The 16,985-nt window shown below is 40.6% G+C and overlaps 1 long non-coding RNA gene across 1 annotated transcript in view; it reads left to right on the forward strand.

Annotated features, from left to right (window-relative positions):
* LOC138380041 (uncharacterized) overlaps positions 1–16,871 on the forward strand; it is a 28,925-nt gene extending 12,054 nt beyond the window's left edge. The window contains exons 3-5 of the long non-coding RNA XR_011232511.1: positions 4,512–4,542; positions 7,408–7,483; positions 16,693–16,871. This is a non-coding gene — a long non-coding RNA (uncharacterized lncRNA). The remainder of the gene's footprint in view (positions 1–4,511; positions 4,543–7,407; positions 7,484–16,692) is intronic.
* Positions 16,872–16,985: the final 114 nt, after the last annotated feature.

Here is a 16,985-nt window from a genome sequence, read left to right on the forward strand (position 1 = left end):
CAGGCACAAGCTTCCAGGAGTCCTCTCCTGTGGAGTTAGCAGGATGTGCTTAATTCCCCTGGCATGACATTTTGACAACAAATATGGAATGTTTTTTCCCAGTTCTAGAGTCTCATTAGAGACTCAGTACCCAAGTTTTTTTAATGGGCGCTAGTCACAGAGGCATCCTCTCCTTGGCACGATCAAAATTCCAGACTCCCATAAGGAAAGGCACTGCTCAGAGTAAACCACATTGTGCAAACAGTTTAGGGACAGTGAGCCACTTTTGTCAGTTAGGGAATGGTAGGAATCTTCCCAAACCTAGTTCCCACGTGCCAGCAAAGGCCAGCCTTGCAGGCAGGCCTATGTAAGGACGGCAGTCTCATGCCTGCTGTATGAAATCATTTCTGCAAAGCAGTCATAGCCCTGACTTAATTTTTGGTGTTGTCTTAAAATTTTATTTTTATACCAAATAATATCATGATACAACATAACATGGTTCCGCTTTTAGTTGCATCATTCATTTTAGGTTGCAATGCTGGTTACTTTTTTGATTTTTGGTGAATATTGAAAAGGTATTTGTATATTAGTTACTATGACAATATTAAATAATTATAATCTGTCCTTATATGCTTAACTTTGCAGTAAAATTTTTAGGTAAAATCAACAGAATGATTTCTGATTTAAAATTAGAATAAAAAAATCTCTTACTTTTGTTACATGGATGGTCCAGTTTTGATTCATATTGTGTTAAATCCCTGTTTATAATTATAAAATAAGATAAAATATTCAATCTTTTATATCAATTATTTTCTTGCTTAAGGATGCAGTTAAAATTATTTGCTTTATGTATTTTTATATATTTTCATTTAGGAGATAATATCCATAATCTATTACTTCATCTTTAATTATCTCCAATTTTCAAGGTGACTGTGTCCTGCTATAACATAATAGCATGTTCAGTGAATATATGTTTTTAAATTAATATGTTTTTTTTTTCAGAGCAGTTTTAGGTTCGTAGCAAAATTGAGGGGAAGGTACAGGAATTTTCCAGAAGCGCCTGCCCCACACATGCCCAGCCTCCCCCATTCTCAACATCCCCCACCAGAGTGGTGCAGTTGTTACACTTGAGGAATCTTCACTGACGCATCATCGTCACCCAAAGTCCATAGTTTACATCAGGGTTCACTGTCTGTGAGGTTGGACAAATGTATAATGACACATATCTGCCTTTGTAGTGTCACTTACAGAATTGTTTTGCTGCCCTAAAAATCCTCTGTACTCTGCCTTTTCATCCTTCCCTCCCTGCTCACTCACCCCTGGCCAACACTGATCTTTTTGCCATCGTCATAGTTTTGCTTTTTCCATCACGGTCATATAGTTGGAATAATACAGTGGATAGCTGTTGGAATATTTAAAAAATTAAAAAGCCCCAAGGTAATTGAATGCCATCATTTAAGATGTCCTTGGTCCTTATTTTTCACATTTTGTTTTGTTCATCAGCATAGGATCTGATGACATGCTTACCATGCTGAAAAAGCATGATTTCTGTAGACATGTGCCACATCATGGGGTGGGGTGAGAAAAATGACGTCATGCAGTAGTACATAGCACTTAACTGTACCATCCTGGTCTGTGAGGTGGGTCCCGATGGACTCCAACAATGTAAGACGACAATCTTAAGAAGTTGCAGTTAAAAAAAAAAAACAAAAAACTGGAATCATGAAGTCTTTTTTGCACACTTACTTTGCGGTTGGAAATAAGATCAGAGAGTGAATTCTGCAGATGAGCAAATCCTCACTGATCCTCTTCCTCTGAGGCTGAATTTGAAAGCAGTCTATGTTATTACAACACGGCTCTCCTACCGCTAGATTTTCTGTCATGAGGAATGCCGAGAGAGTCACACTGTTTTGCTTTACATGAAGTGAAAAAAGAATTTTTTCCTCCCACTAGGGAGGAGGAGATCTGTTGACACGTTCATTTAGCTCAAGTGAGTTGATAGTTTGATTGATGTATCCTTTGTCAGCATTCCCTGGCAATTTGCCACAGCCTGCCCCGTGTTTCTGTCTTCTTGAGCTTCCCTCTGAATACAAGGCACAGTTCGGAGTGTATAAGCTGTTAGGGCAGTGACCTTTCCACTGGTTCCTTGTGAGGGAGATAAAATGGCAGGTGAGTTTGAGCCCCGTTTGCCCCGTCCATAGGGCGGAGACAATAGCTAGAACTAAGTAAACTTAGCAGCATCTTCCCCAGAAGAGGATTAGGGAGAGTAAGTACACCGATCTCTCTTTAGCTCTCCTCCACTGGCAGCTGGGCCATCTTTGCAAGCACCCTTGACCTTGCTCTGGTTGCTGGGTTTCGCCATGCAAGCATAGTACAGTGCCCACATACCTCGTTTCCTTGTGATGGGCGTCTTATGTTCAAGCGAACAGTTTCAACTGAAGAGCTGGAGAAGCTGTGTTGGGTCACAACAAAATAAGTACAGTAGTCCCCCCTTATCTCGGTGGGATGTATCCCAAGACCCCAGTGAATGTCTGAAACCGTGGATAGTACTGCATTCCGTATGGACAAAGTTTTTCCTATGCACACATATCTATGATAAAGTTTGTAAATTAGGCACAGCATGAGATTAACAACCAATAATAAACCAAATTAATAACCAATAATAAAATAGAACAATTATAACAACATACTGTACTAAAAGTGACATGAATGTTGTCTCTCAAAATATCTTGTTGTACTGTACTCACCCTACTTCTTGTGATGATGTGAGATGATACAGAATCTACCTGACGAGATGAATGAGGTGAACGATGCAGGCACGGTGATGTAATGTTAGCTGCTATTGACCTGCTGACTGTATGACAGAAGGAGGAGATCATTTCCTTTGGGTGACACTGGATCACCAAGCCATGGTGACGTTGAGGGCCGGATGTGAGGACTAAGGGGTGGATAGCCATACAGCGGGGGTACACTGGACAAAGGGATGATTCCCATCCTTGGTGACATGGAGCAGGATGGCTCACAATTTTATCACGCTACTCAGAACAGCATACAATTTAAAACTTATGAATTGTTTATTTCTGGAGTTTTCTACTTAATGTTTTTGGACTGTGGTTGACCGTAGGTAACTGAAACCACAGAAAGCAAAACCAAGGATGTGATATTTGGTCTTGACCCTATTTCCTGGAATTTGACTTCTAATATCCTTAGACTCTCCAGAGTGATGTCTTTTTGTGCGGTAATGGTGCACTGATGGCCAGCAGCCCCTAGGTGGCTTCAGGATGGGGTCTGGTCACCAGAAAGACCAAGGCAGGATTGGAGAGTTGGGACTTCTACCCTATCCCCCAACCTCCTGGGAGGAGAGAGGGACTGAAGGTTTGAACCCCAAAGGCCAGTGATTTAATGGGTCATGGCTGGTAATGAAGCTTTCATAAAAATTCAAAAGGATAGGGTTCCGAGAGATCCAGAGAGCTGAATATGTGGAGCTTCCCAGAGTGTGGCACCCCTGGGCGGGCATGGAAGCTCTGCCCCCCTTCCCCCATACCTTGCCCTGGGCATCTCTGCATCTGTATCCTTTGTAATACCCTTTATAATAAACTGGTCGACAGTAGTGTTTCCCTGAGTCCTGTGAGCCACTCTAGCAAATTCACTGAACCCAAAGAGGAGGCTGTGGGAACCCCAACTTGAAGCCAGTTGGTCAGAAGTTCTGGTGTGGGGAAGGGACAGCCTTGTGGACTGAGCCTCAACCTGTGGGATCTGATGTTATCGGCAAGGGGATGGTGTTGGAGTTGAATCAGAGGACACCCAGCTGGTGTCCACTGCAGAATTGATTGCTGGCTTCTTGGTGGGAAAAAATCCCCACACGTTTGTTCACAGAAGTCTTCTGTGTTGATGATTGTTTTGTGATGTGAGAGCAGAGGAAACATACATCGAGTGTGTTTTTCCAACACGTCCATCACATAAGGGGTCAGTTAGACTCTGTTCTAACTGCTCCTAGACCATTAGTCCAGAATTCATGCTCTTTACGGTTGACGCTGTCCTCATGTGACACTGAACCTGCCAATGATAGCATTTTCTGTCAGTGTGGCAGGGTTTGGTCAGGACCATGATTATTGTACACAGCAGGTCACATGTGGGAATTGAATTTTGATAGATCCCATTTATCCTTGTGTTTGCTAAATACAAAGGAGGGAAAGCACGAGTTAGTGCACTAGTTGCCTGCCGGTGTATAATGATTATAACTAATATTAATTCCGGTACAGTCTCCAGGCATGGTCCCCAAATAATATGTTGTAACAAAGCACCAGAGTCTTATTTTAATAAAGCGTAAAGCGCTGACAAAAGCTTCCATGATTTTTTTAAATGAAGGCAGAGTCCAGCTATGTTGTCCAGGTTGGTCTCAAACTCCTGGCTCCTCAAATGATCCTGAGTAGCTGGGATTAAGGCCGCTGCCACCATGCCCCCCTATGCTTTTAATATTCTGTATTTTTCTATTGTTGATTTAAAATGTATTTTATTTTTCTCTTTAATAGTGGGTGAGATTACTGAAGACCCTGGAATCAGGTAGGATTTTACAGATTTTTAAAACCTATATGTTAACTAAGGCAATACAGAGGAAAAAAAGTTAATATTTGTTGAGTATTCTACTCTGAGCTACACACCGTGTTATATGCTTAGCATTTATCATCTCATCTAGTCATCCCAACAGCTTTGCAATGTATCTGCACTATAATGATCTAGTTTTTCCTGAGCAGGCCACTGTAGTTCAGAGAGGTTGACTAAATGGCCCTCGTTCCTATAGTTAAGAAGTAGCTGATCCATGAGCTGACGTCAGTCTGTCTGGCTCCCAAATCCCTTCTCTGGCCTCTCAGCATAGTTTGACAGAGACCTGTGCAGCACTGGGAGCAAGGTACTGGGTCCCCATCAGATCACTTCAGAAGATCACGTTTAGTTCTATGTTAACTCTCATTTAGAGTTTTCCTCAGAAGCCGCGACATGTTTGACAATTGCAGTGGTAATGAGCACCTGGTTTTTACCATCAAAGGATTTAGGGCTGATCTCGCTCAGCTGTGGCCACAGGACCAGGTGTGTCTCAAACTCCTGTCTCCTCAGATGGTCCTGAGTAGCTCAGTCTAGTCATGTGCGACCACGCCCCCTTATGCTTTTAGTATTTTTTCTATATATAAGTGGGACCGGGGAAGTCCTAGAGAGGAATTATTTACCGTAAGTGAAGGACATCTGTGTACAGGCCATGTTATGTTAATTACCTTTAGCATCAGTTGAGATGCCGTTTCTAATTGATTTCTCTAGTTGCTGACGTCCCAGTTTGGTTTTCTCTTTAGGCAAGTTCCTTTGCCTAATTCCATGAAGGTTTTTCTTTTCTAGAGTCTTTTCTCTTGTATGACTTTTCTGTAATCTTTTCTTGATTTTTTAAAATGGTCTTTGTTTTTCTTGGTGTTCCTTTTGTTTTATTATTTTTTCTATTTCTGCCAGCTAAGTATCTCCAATTTTTCTATAGACAGAATCAAAAGGACAAAGAATTTCAGGATTTTAAGGAATCTTAGAGACTAATGAAAATATCTTCCTGTACCTCAACCTCTGTTGAACATCCTGGTGAAGTGGTTGTTCAGATGGAGAACCTGAAACCCAAAGAGATTAAAGTGACTTGTTTGAATATAGCAAGTGGCAGAAATGAGACTGAACTCAGGTTCCTTAAATCAAAGCCCAGTATTCTTCTTGTGTCATCCTGTCAGTGAGTGTTTTAATAATAGAAAGCGAAAGTGGCCTAGTGAACCAGATGGAGTAGGAGTAGAATGGAAGGAGCTGGTGACGCCAGTGGAAGTGGATGCTTACGGAATTAGCAGGGGAAGGCCAAGCTTAAACAGAGACAGCACCGGGTTGGATAGGAATAAGGGTTTTAGGAAAGAGATCATATTGGGGTTTATGGCGAGTCTGATAAAGGTAAATCATAGGAATGAAGGACACGGTCTGTTGACAGTTATCTGGAAAGGCAAACGGAGATGGGAGGTCCAAGGGAGTCCTGAACAGGTTGCTGCTTTTTTGTTTCTTTAATTGGAAGGACTGTCAAACTTGAAGGTTTCTGTCCAAAGATGTTAAAAGAATTTGAGCCACTGGTAAGAGTCTCTACAGCAGATAGGAATATGGTATCATCTGCGTGCACCCCAACTTATGGAGAGGTGGAGTTGAGCCCCTGGAGCACTAGGGGGCTGGAGGTTGCTGAACTACATAGATCTGTGGCCCAGGACAGGTGTCCCCTCACCTCTGCCTCTTTTCCCAGTTCACTGATGTCCTTCCCATGCACCTGGGGGCTAGGGCAGGGGTAGGTCTGGCTGGTGAATCAGTCACGGAGCTTCAGGCGGGTAGTTGGTAACATGCCTGTGCTGGGGGCAGGTGACTGAGACTCCATTTAGCCTGTTTTCCAGAAGCGGGGAAATAGAGAGCTCCTACTCTGTATCATTTGAGCCCACCCTTTCAGGAACCTGTGCTTTTGTAGGCTGAGTATTCAGAGGTTGGAGACTGCCATGGAGCCCTGCAGAAGAGGGATCTGGAAGCGAGAGACCATAGGGAGGACGATGATTACATAGCACTTAGGGAAATAGAGATACAGCTGCCGGACTCTGTTTTCCCAGCAGTCTCTGAGTATCTGAGTGCCTATGAAGGTTTTTAAGGGCTCCCTAATTTATGTGGCCCTGAACAAGGCAGGACTTAAATAGAAAAATTATTAGATTTTATGATTTTTAATGTTTTACTCTTTCTGGAAAGAGTATTCCCGATAACAACATATACATTTGTTCTTTGGCTTTTGTACATTTAGCTTTGAAACATTCCAAATGGTTTACGAGACTCTCTGTCCTGTTTTGGGGAAAGGGAACAGTGGGGCTTTCTTTAGTGGTATCCACGCTGAAGAACGAAGACTGCCATTTCGAGTGACACCGATTAGTCTTTGAATCAGAGATAGGTGATGGAGAAGGGACATTGTATTTTTCTACCTTGTTTTAGGTTATCAGGTTTGTTTCAGTTCAGGTAACAAAAGTTATATCAGACCTTTATTGAATTTTTCGTTAGCCTTTGTATTCAGTATAATTTGTGAAGACAAATTGTTCTCAGACTCTGCCAGTATAGTGGCTGTCACTATTGGTTGTGGAACTAAAGGTGTCTCCATTGACTATTTCGTAGGTCAGGAGAGATGGCGGTAGAAATAGATAACTAAAATATTTTTTAAAACCAAAGCCATGTTTAATTATATCAAGAAACATCACTCAATATACAGACAGCTGACATATCCCCAGAATTTTTTTTGTTTTTGTTTTTGTTTTTTGGAGAGAACACCCAGATAAAAACTGGCAGGTTTTTTTTTTTTTAAAGAAATGAACTCACTCAGTTTTGTTGTATGCTTTTGCCCTAAAGCCTTTCCAGCATTCTGGATTATAAGGATGATTTACAGAGTACACCAGAGGTAGAAGACTTCAACTCTGCTACCAAGGTGAGGTTGTCTCTTGTGAAATTAATTTTCTCACTGTGAATCTAGTTTTGTACAGTACTTATGTTAAAGTTTAGCAGTGCTCTACCTACGATCACCTTATGTCTGTAATGGAAAGTTGGTCAGAGGAAACCATTTGATAGAAATATGACTAGTGGAATGTTTTAAAAAGTTTTTACGTTGGTGAATAACAAAGGGCTGATAAATACTTTGAGGGGGTTGGGACTGAAAAAAGAATGGACTGAAAAATGCATAGTGACAGGAAAATTATATTAAGAAAGGCTTTTCCATAATTGAGGAAATATGAAATTTGGTCAAGGTTTATTTGGATAGGTATACTTCCTGTGGCTTTTAAATCTTATTAACATGAATTTTATAATAATCCTTTTACCTAAATAAATCTCTAATGCATCCAATTACTTATTATATTATCATGGAATCTGCCTGGTGCTTTTCAGCTCCCCAGTTGTGCGGCACATAACATATAGTTTCCCCTTTTTTTCCTTGTACACTGATTATAACCTTCCTGTAGGTTTTGCAAGAGAAATTATTCCCTATTTCTGTCTTTGGTTCTGTAATTAGACTAAAATAACATTAGAAATTGTGGAAATTTAGCTGGGTGTGGTAGCACATTCCTGTTGTCCCAGCTGCTCAGGAAGCTGAGGTGGGAGGATCACTTAAGTCCAGGAGTTTTACACCAGCCTGAGCAGCATAGCAAGACCCCATCTCTAATTTTTAAAAAATTGTAGAAATAGAGAAATTTAAATTCTCTTTCTAAACATCTGTATTGCAAAGGGATTCCACTGTGGTTTCTAAGTCATTCCTTTAAGAGTATATTTAACACTTCATCTAACTGAAGAATTCATGTTTTGCCCCAAATAACGAACAGTTCTAGAAGCAGAGACTGTTAATAGCCATATGGCAAAACTTTAATTTCAGGGTTTTTTTGCACTGTAGTTTTAAATAATATCCACTCAAAGTGCTTGTATCACATTCTTAAGTCGCAAATTTCAGAGGTTTTTGTATTTAGTTATTTACATAATCATACTGAAGCCTATGAATTAGTATGAGCTTCTGGAAGTTAGGAAATATATTTGGGTGTATTCTGGAGTGCCTAGAATAAAGTTTTACATGTCAGAATCATTTCAATATTTTTGAATAGGAATAAATGAACACCAAATGGAATTCTATATAATGGAATGTTATAAATAAATAATATGTATACTAGATCTAAGAATTAAATCTGTTGCATTTCTAAAATTATGGCTTACATTTATATCCCCTTTTATTGTTTAGGGACTTATGCAGAGAAAATATGTCATAATTTAGAAGAAAACAGTTTGGAAATATGTCATAACTAGAAAATAGGATTACTGAATAATTTCTAGTATCCTCCAACTGAAGGCCTAGAAAAGGATTTTAAATTAAAATTTCTCAAACTTTCTTTAGCCCCAAGCCATGTTCTCTTAAATATATTTTATTCAAGCCATAAGTTTTCCTCTTTAAAATTCTGATTACCAATTCTTTCTCCAAGTGGAAAATTGATGGAACATATATCTTTTTCCATTTGGTCTCTCTCTGTTGTAATTATGTTACAGCTTTCAGGCAGTGTAGATGAGCATGTTTAACTAATTGAATACCTTATTTTTTTAAATTATTTTATTGGATTTTCCCATTTCTTTGTTTTTTTTATTTCAGCATGTTATGGGGATACATATGTTTAGGTTACATATATTGCCCTTCCCCACCCCCCCAACTCAGAGCTTCAAGTGTGTCCATTCCCCAGACGGTGTGCATTGCACTCATTATGTTTGTTTATACCCATCCCTTCCTACCCATTCCCATCTGCCCGATGGCCAATAAATGTTATTCCTATATGTACACTTAGGTATTGATCAGTTAAAACCAATTTGATGGTGAGTACATGTGGTGCTTATTTTTCCATTCTTGGGATACTTCACTTAGTAGAATGGGTTCCAGCTCTATCCAGGATAATACAAGAGGTGCTATATCACCATTGTTTCTTATAGCTGAGTAGTACTCCATGGTATGCATATACCACATTTTATTAATCCACTCATGTATTGATGGGCACTTGGGTTGTTTCCACATCTTTGTAATTGTGAATTGCACTACTATAAACATTCGAGTGCAGGTGTCTTTTTTATAGAGTGTCTTTTGTTCTTTTGGGTAGATGCCCAGTAATGGGATTGCTGGATCAAATGGCAAATCTAGTTGTATCTCTTTGAGGTATCTCCATATTGCTTTCCAAAGAGGTTGCACTAGTTTGCAGTCCCACCAGCAGTGTATGAGTGTTCCTATCTGTCTGCATCCACGCTAACATTTATTGTTTTGGGACTTTTTGATAAAGGCCATTCTCACAGGAGATGAGTGCTATCTCATTATGGTTTTGATTTGCATTTCCCTGATGATTAGAGATGACGAGCATTTTTTCATGTTTTCTGGCCATTGTTTCGTCTTCTTTTGAAAAGTTTCTGTTCATGTCCTTTGCCCACTTTTTGATAGGGTTGATTTTTTTCTTGCTGATTTTCCTGAGTTCTAAATAGATTCTAGTTTTCAGCCCTTTATTGGCTGTGCAGCATGTGAAAAATTTTTCCCAGTCTGTAAGTTGTCTGTTTGCTCTCATGACAGTTTCTTTGGCTGTGCAGAAGCTTTTTAATTTAATCAGATCCCATTTATTTTTGTTGTTGCTGTGATTGTCTTTGGGGTCTTCTTCATAAATTCTTTGCCTAGGCCAATGTCAATCAGAGTTTTTCTGACATTTTCTTTTAGAATTCTAATAGTTTCACACCTTACGTTTAAGTCTGTTACCCACTGTGAGTTGATTTTTGTGAGAGGTGAAAGGTGTGGATCCTGTTTCAGTCTTCTACATGTGGCTATCTAGTTTTCCCAGCACCATTTATTGAATAAGAATTCTTTTCCCCAGTGTATATTTTTGTCTTCTTTGTCAAAGATTAGATGGCTATATGAGGGTGGTTTTATATCTGGATTCTCAGTTCTATTCCACTGGTCGATGTCCCAGTTCTTGTGCCAGTACCAAGCTGTTTTAATTACTGTGGCCTTGTAGTATAGTTTGAAGTGTGGTAAATTGATGCCTCCCAGTTAGTTTTTATTGCCTAGGATTGCTTTTGCTATACGGGGTTTTCCCTGGTTCCATATGAAACATAAAATTTATTTTTTCTATATCTGTGAAAAATGATGTTGGTATTTTAATAAGGATTGCATTGACTCTGTAGATCACTTTGGGTAGTATAGACTTTTTAGCAATGTTGATTCTGCCGATCCACAAGCATGGTATGGTTTTCCACCTGTTTACATCCTCTGCTATTTCCTTCCTCAGTGTATCATAGTTCTCCCTGTAGAGACCTTTTGCCTCCTTAGTTAAATATATTCCTAGTTACTTTATTTTCTTTGTTGCTATTTTGAAGGGTACTGAGTCTTTGATTTGGTTCTCAGTTTGACTGTTATTGGCGTATATGAATGCCTCTGATTTGTGTGTATTGATTTTGTATCCTGAGACTTTACTGAATTCATTTATCAATTCCAGGAGTCTCTTCATTGAATCCATGGGGTTTTCTAGATATACTATCATATCATCAGCAAAGAGTGAGAGCGTGATCTTTTTTGCCCCCGTTTGAAAGTCCTTGATTCCGCTCTCTTGTCTAATTGCTCTAGCAAGGGCTTCTAGCACTATGTTGAATAGAAGTGGAGATAGTGGGCAACCTTGTCTGGTTCCAGTTCTAAGTGGGAATGCTTTCAATTTTTCCCCATTCTGTATGATGTTGGCTGTGGCTTTGTCATATATGGCTTGTGTCATTTTTAGGGAAGCCCCATCTATGCCTATTTTGTTAACCATTCTTATCATAAAAGGGTGTTGAATTTATCAAACTTTTTTCTGTGTCTATTGAGAGGATCATACAGTCTTTGTTTTTGCTTCTATTTATGTGATGAATTACATTTATAGATTTGTGTATGTTGAACCATCTCTGCATCTCTGGGATGAAGCCCACGTGGTCGTGATGGATTATTTTCTTGTTAAGCACCTGGATTCGGTTTGGTAGGATTTTTTTGAGAATTCTTGCATCTATATTCAGAAGAGATAATGGCTGTAGTTTTCTTTCTTTGTGGCATCCTTTCTTGGTTTTGGTATCAGGGTTATGTTGTCTTCATAAAATGTGTTGGGGAGGATTCCATCCTTCTCAATGTTGTAGAATAATTTCTGCAGGGTAGCACCAGTTCTTCTTTGTAGGTGTGGTAAAATTTGGGTGTGAACCCCTCTGGTCCAGGACTTTTCTTTTTAGGAAGGTTTTTTATTGCTGTTTCAATTTCAGTTCTTGATATTGGTCTGTTCAGGAATTCTGTTTCTTCCTGGTTGAGCCTATGGAGCCTGCATGTTTCTAAAAATTTGTCCATTTCCTCCACATTTTCCAGTTTGTGTGCATAAAGGTTTTTGTAGAATTCATAGATGATATCTTGTATCTTTGTGGCATCAGTTGTAATTTGTCCTTTCATGTTCCTGATGGAGGTTATTAGAGATTTTTCTTTTCTGCTTTTCATTAGTCTAGCCAAAGGTGTGTCAATTTTATTTTTTCAAAGAACCAACTTTTTGTTTATTAGTTTAGTCTTCTGTATAGTTTTCTTATTGTCAATTTCATTTAGTTCTGATTTCATCTTATTAATTTCACTTCTTCTGCTGGGTTTAGGGTTGGTCTGTGCTTCTTTTTCCAGCTCTTTGAGTGTATTCATTAGGTTGTCTATTTGTGATCTTTCTGTCTTTTGGATATAGGCATTTATAGAAATAAACTTTCCTCTCAGTACTGCTTTAGCTGTGTCCCACAGATTTTGATAACTTGTGTCTCCTTTGTCATTTAGTTCAAAGAATCTTTTTATTTCCATCTTGCTTTCCTCATTTATGGAATAGTCATTCAGCAGAAGGTTGTTTAGTTTCCATGACTTTGTATAGAAATGAGAGTTTCTGTTAGGGTGGTTTCTACTTTCATTCCACTGTGATCTGAGAAGGTACATAGTATAATTTCTATTTTCTTACAATTTTTAAGACATGCTTTGTGTCCTACGATATAGTCAATCTTAGAGAATGCCCCATGAGCTGACGAGAAGAACATATTTTCAGTGGTTTTTGGGTAGAATGTCCTGCAAATGTCAGTCAGGCCCATTTGTTCCAGAGTTATGTTTAAGTCCATTATTTCTTTGTTTATTTTCTGTTTGGAGGATCTGTCCTGTGCTGTCACCGGGGTGTTCAAGTCTCTGGCTCTTACGGTGTTGCTGTTTATCAGTTTGTTTAGATCAAGGAGACTTTGCTTTATGAATCTGGGTGCACCTAAGTTGGGTGTATACATATTTAGAATTATTATGTCTTCTTATTGAACTGTACCCTTCACCATTATATAGTGACCCTCTTTGTCTTTCATTTACTTTCGTTGATTTAAAGACTAAGTTATCTGAAGTCAAGACCAGGATGCCAGCCTTCTTTGGGCTTCCATTTGCTTGAAATATCGTTTTCCACTGCTTTACCTTGAGTCTAAATGCATCCTTGCAGTTTAGATGTGTTTCCTGAAGATGGCAGATACTTGTCTTGTATTTTTTTATCCATTGGGCCAGCCTATGTCTTTTGAGTGGGGAGTTCAAGCCATTCACATTCATTGAGAGAACTGGTAGGTGGGGCAAATTTCTGTTCATCCTGTTGGGTAGAACTTTGTTGGTTTATTTTCTCTCTTGAGCCATTGTGGTATCTGGCCTTTGATCTTTAGCTTTGGAGTGGTTTTACATTCACGAGTGTTTATTGTGCTGATCCGTGTGTAACTCTGTTTTGAGTACTTCTTGCAGGGCTGGTCTTGTCTTGGTGAATTCCCTCAGTCTTTGCTTATCTGAGAATGTCTTTATTTCTCCTTTGTATACAAAACTTAGTTTTGCAGGGTACAAGATTCTAGGCTGGGCATTATTCTGTTTCAGAAGAGTGAGAATGGGGTCCCAGTCTCTTCTTGCTTGTAAGGTTTCAGTTGAGAAGTCTGGCTTTGTTTGAATGGGCTTTCCTTTGTATGTTACTTGTTTCTTTTTCCTCACAGCTTGTAGAAGGGCCTCTTTAGTGGATATTTTGGTCAGTCTGATGACCTCATGTCATGGTGTCTTCCTGTTTGCAGTGAATATCCCAGGGGTCCTTTGAGCTTCTTGTACCTGTATATCTAGAGTTTTAGCCAGGCTTGGGAAAGTTTCCTCTAACTTCAAATAGGTTATCCAACCCTTGTGTATTTTCTTCTTTGCCCTAAGGGATGCCTATAATTCTCATGTTAGGCCTCTTCACATAATCCCACATTTCTTGTATGCTTTGCTGTTTTCTCTTATTTCTCTGCCTTCTGTGACTGACTTATTTAATTGGAAGGTGTTATCTTCAATCCCTGAGATTCTTTCTTATGTTTGATCTACCCTGTTCTTGAGGCTTTCCACTGTGTTTTGTAGTTCCTTGAATAAATTCTTCATTTCAGGAGTTCGGTTTGATTTTTCTTTAATATTTCAATTTCTTTAGTCAATTTTTCTTCCAAGTCCTGGAATTTTTTTGTGTGTGTGTGGTTCCTTTGTATTGGTTATCCATTTTTTCTTGCATATCATTTTTTTTTACAATCCATGTTTGAAATTCTTTTGTCATTTTAGTGTCTGAATTTGGTTAATGCCCATTGCTAGAGAGCTGGTGTTCCTCTTTGTGGGTGCACTTTCCGCTTGATTCTTCATACTTCCAGAGTTCTTTCACTGAGTCCTTCCCATCTGGATCAGTCATTGCTTCCATCTTTCACTTTTCATTTGGGAAGTAACACGCCCTGTGTAGGCTCTGTTGCAGTAGATGCTGTAGGAGCAAGGAATATAGCAGCTGCTGCCTACCAGCCTGGGTGTGTATACTCCTATGGTTACTTGATCTGCCGCTAGGGGAAGCCGCTAATATGTTGTTCAGGGTTCTTCTACCACAGTTGGGAGGCTGCTCCTGATGGGAGGGGTTACTTGGGGAGCCTGTTTTGGCCTCTTGCCAGGATTTTTGTTCCCTGACCATGGACCCCACTGTTGGCAGCTGACCAGAGGCGGAAATCCAGCCCCAGAGTTATGATGCTACTGGATGACATAAACCGGGTTGAGGAGCAGAGTCACTGGGCTGTCAACTATTGATCTGCGCAAAGGCCCCTCAGATTCACGCTAGTCACAGAGGCAAAGTGGCTGTTCTTGTCTCACCCCACCTCCAAGGGTGGAGCCTGCCACTTTTGGTGCAAAAGATGCTGGCTAGGGGGAGGGGGTGGCGCCCCAGTCCGCCCAGCACCCAGAGCCTGTAAGTCCTGCCGGTGTTAGCCTCCCACGACTAGGGAGGAATTCAGAATTCACCCATCAAAATGGGGCTGGCTAGTGGACCACAGGTCGTGTAAGGGCGGAGCTTGTCGCCAGAGTCCCGGGGCTGGGGGAAGGGATCTGCCCAACACCATATCACTCCACAGTGGCTGGGTTGTGGACCCTGAAAATGGCGACTGCCCACCTGCAGAGCGTTAGCACTGGGGGTGACTGTTCAGGAGTTGGCAGGTGTCAGATGGGGAGCTTAGTCACCAGGATGCCCCGTCGTCTCTTTTACGTCACCCTCCCACAATCTCACGCCTGTCCAGCAGGAGCTCTCGCCCTTTCTGACCCACCCTGAGCGGGCCTATTTGCCCGCAGCGGTTTCCAGGTTAGAGTCCCATACTTAGTGCTCAGCTCCATTGATCTGGACCCACTGAGGCAAGTGACCTCTCTTCTAACGGCCTCCAGCGGTGGCCCAGACCGGCCCCTCTCCCGCCCAGTGCAGTCCCGGCACAGAGCTCGGGGAGGTCGAGATGCTTCGCGCTAATGTCTCCTGTCCACAGAGCCCCACGTCTCCCGCAGTGATTTTGCACCGACTTCAGACGGGTCCCTGACCGGGTGGGTGTGGAGGCCAGCGGGGAAGCGAGACGCTCTCCTGCGGGATGAACCCGCCCGCTCGCTGGCGAGGCTTATTATGGGGGGTACAAAAGTTCAGGTTACATACATTGCCCATGTACCGCCTATCCCCCCAAGTCGCTCCTCTTGTTTTCATTTTCCAGATTTCAGAGTTCTGTATAGGTTTGCATTATTTAATTCTACCAGTTTAGTGTATCTCACAAATACTTATCTTCTGAACACCATATGCTTTTCCTGAGTAAGGTCATCTATCTTTATTCCAAAAGTATTTATTGAGATCTGTCTTCTGTGTCCCCTGGGTGCTTCAAGTTTGTTATGTCCCAAACTGAAGACATTGTCCCTGACCCTTCCCTGACTCTTCCCTATCTGTGACCTACTCCGTCGCCTGGTTTCCCCATCCCAGTAAATAACACCTAGTAAATATCACTGAAACATTGAATTAGGACAAGTCCTGCACTCCAGCCCTCCCTGAAATCACCACCCAGTCACTCCCCAAGCTCATACTTTCTACCTGCTAACTAACAATTGTCCATACCTTATTCCCATCATTTACTTTCTGACCTATGACTTTGAAATGTTCTTTTCTGGTTTCGCCCCCCCCTATGTTCCTCTGTCTTTACATTGCTACCAAGGTGACCTTTTTAAAGTATATTTGTGATGCTCTGAATCATCTCCTTATTGAGTGTATCCCACTACATGAGGGGAAAGTTCACGTTCTATCATGACACATGTCTTTTGTGGTCTGGTCTGATTCTCCCGTTTTGTCTCTCGATCTGATTCCTTATAACTGCGTTGCAGTTTTACCAGAGTACTTGGGTAGCCCTCACTTGCCATGTGGTCTTATGCCTCATCCTTTTGCTCACACTGCTCCGTCTTGAAACCCTTCACACTCTCACTCTGCACCTTGTCTGCCTTTCAAAATACAGCCCTATCTTTGCAGCATTTCCTGAGCTTCCCAGGCAGAACCAGCTCTTTTCTCCTTTGTGCCCTTACTGTACTTTACTTTAATTGTAGAACTCATGAATTATACTTTTCCTATTTGTTTTCATATGTTTCTACCTCCACTTGAATACGGGACTGAATCTGTCTTCTATTTCTATTTTCAGATTCTCCCCGGATAGCGTGTATGATTTGATAAACACAGTATATGTTTGTTGTCTTGCTGTCTGAGTGGGTGCATGAGTGCGTAAATACCTTTTCTGAAGTTGTTTTCTTTTTCTTTTTAATAGGAGGAAGAAAGAATGGTAGAACGTGGTATTGGTATTTTTGAAAGGGATCCACCACAGCAAACAAGTAATGACAATTTTATTTTTGTGTACAAAAATACTACAGGTGGTAAGTTAGAGACTATCTCTGAAAACTGTTCAATGCTCAAATGCCATTATGAAATAACCAATTAATGGGTAGACCCAGATAAAATATCTATTTCTTTTAAATAGTTTTCTTTTGCTGTCTTTATACTACTAACGTCTTCCTGGAACTGCTTCAACCTTCTGAAATTCTTTTTGGCTATGACTTTTAT

Source organism: Eulemur rufifrons, unplaced genomic scaffold (genome assembly GCF_041146395.1).
Source record: "Eulemur rufifrons isolate Redbay unplaced genomic scaffold, OSU_ERuf_1 scaffold_260, whole genome shotgun sequence".
NCBI lineage: Eukaryota > Metazoa > Chordata > Mammalia > Primates > Lemuridae > Eulemur > Eulemur rufifrons.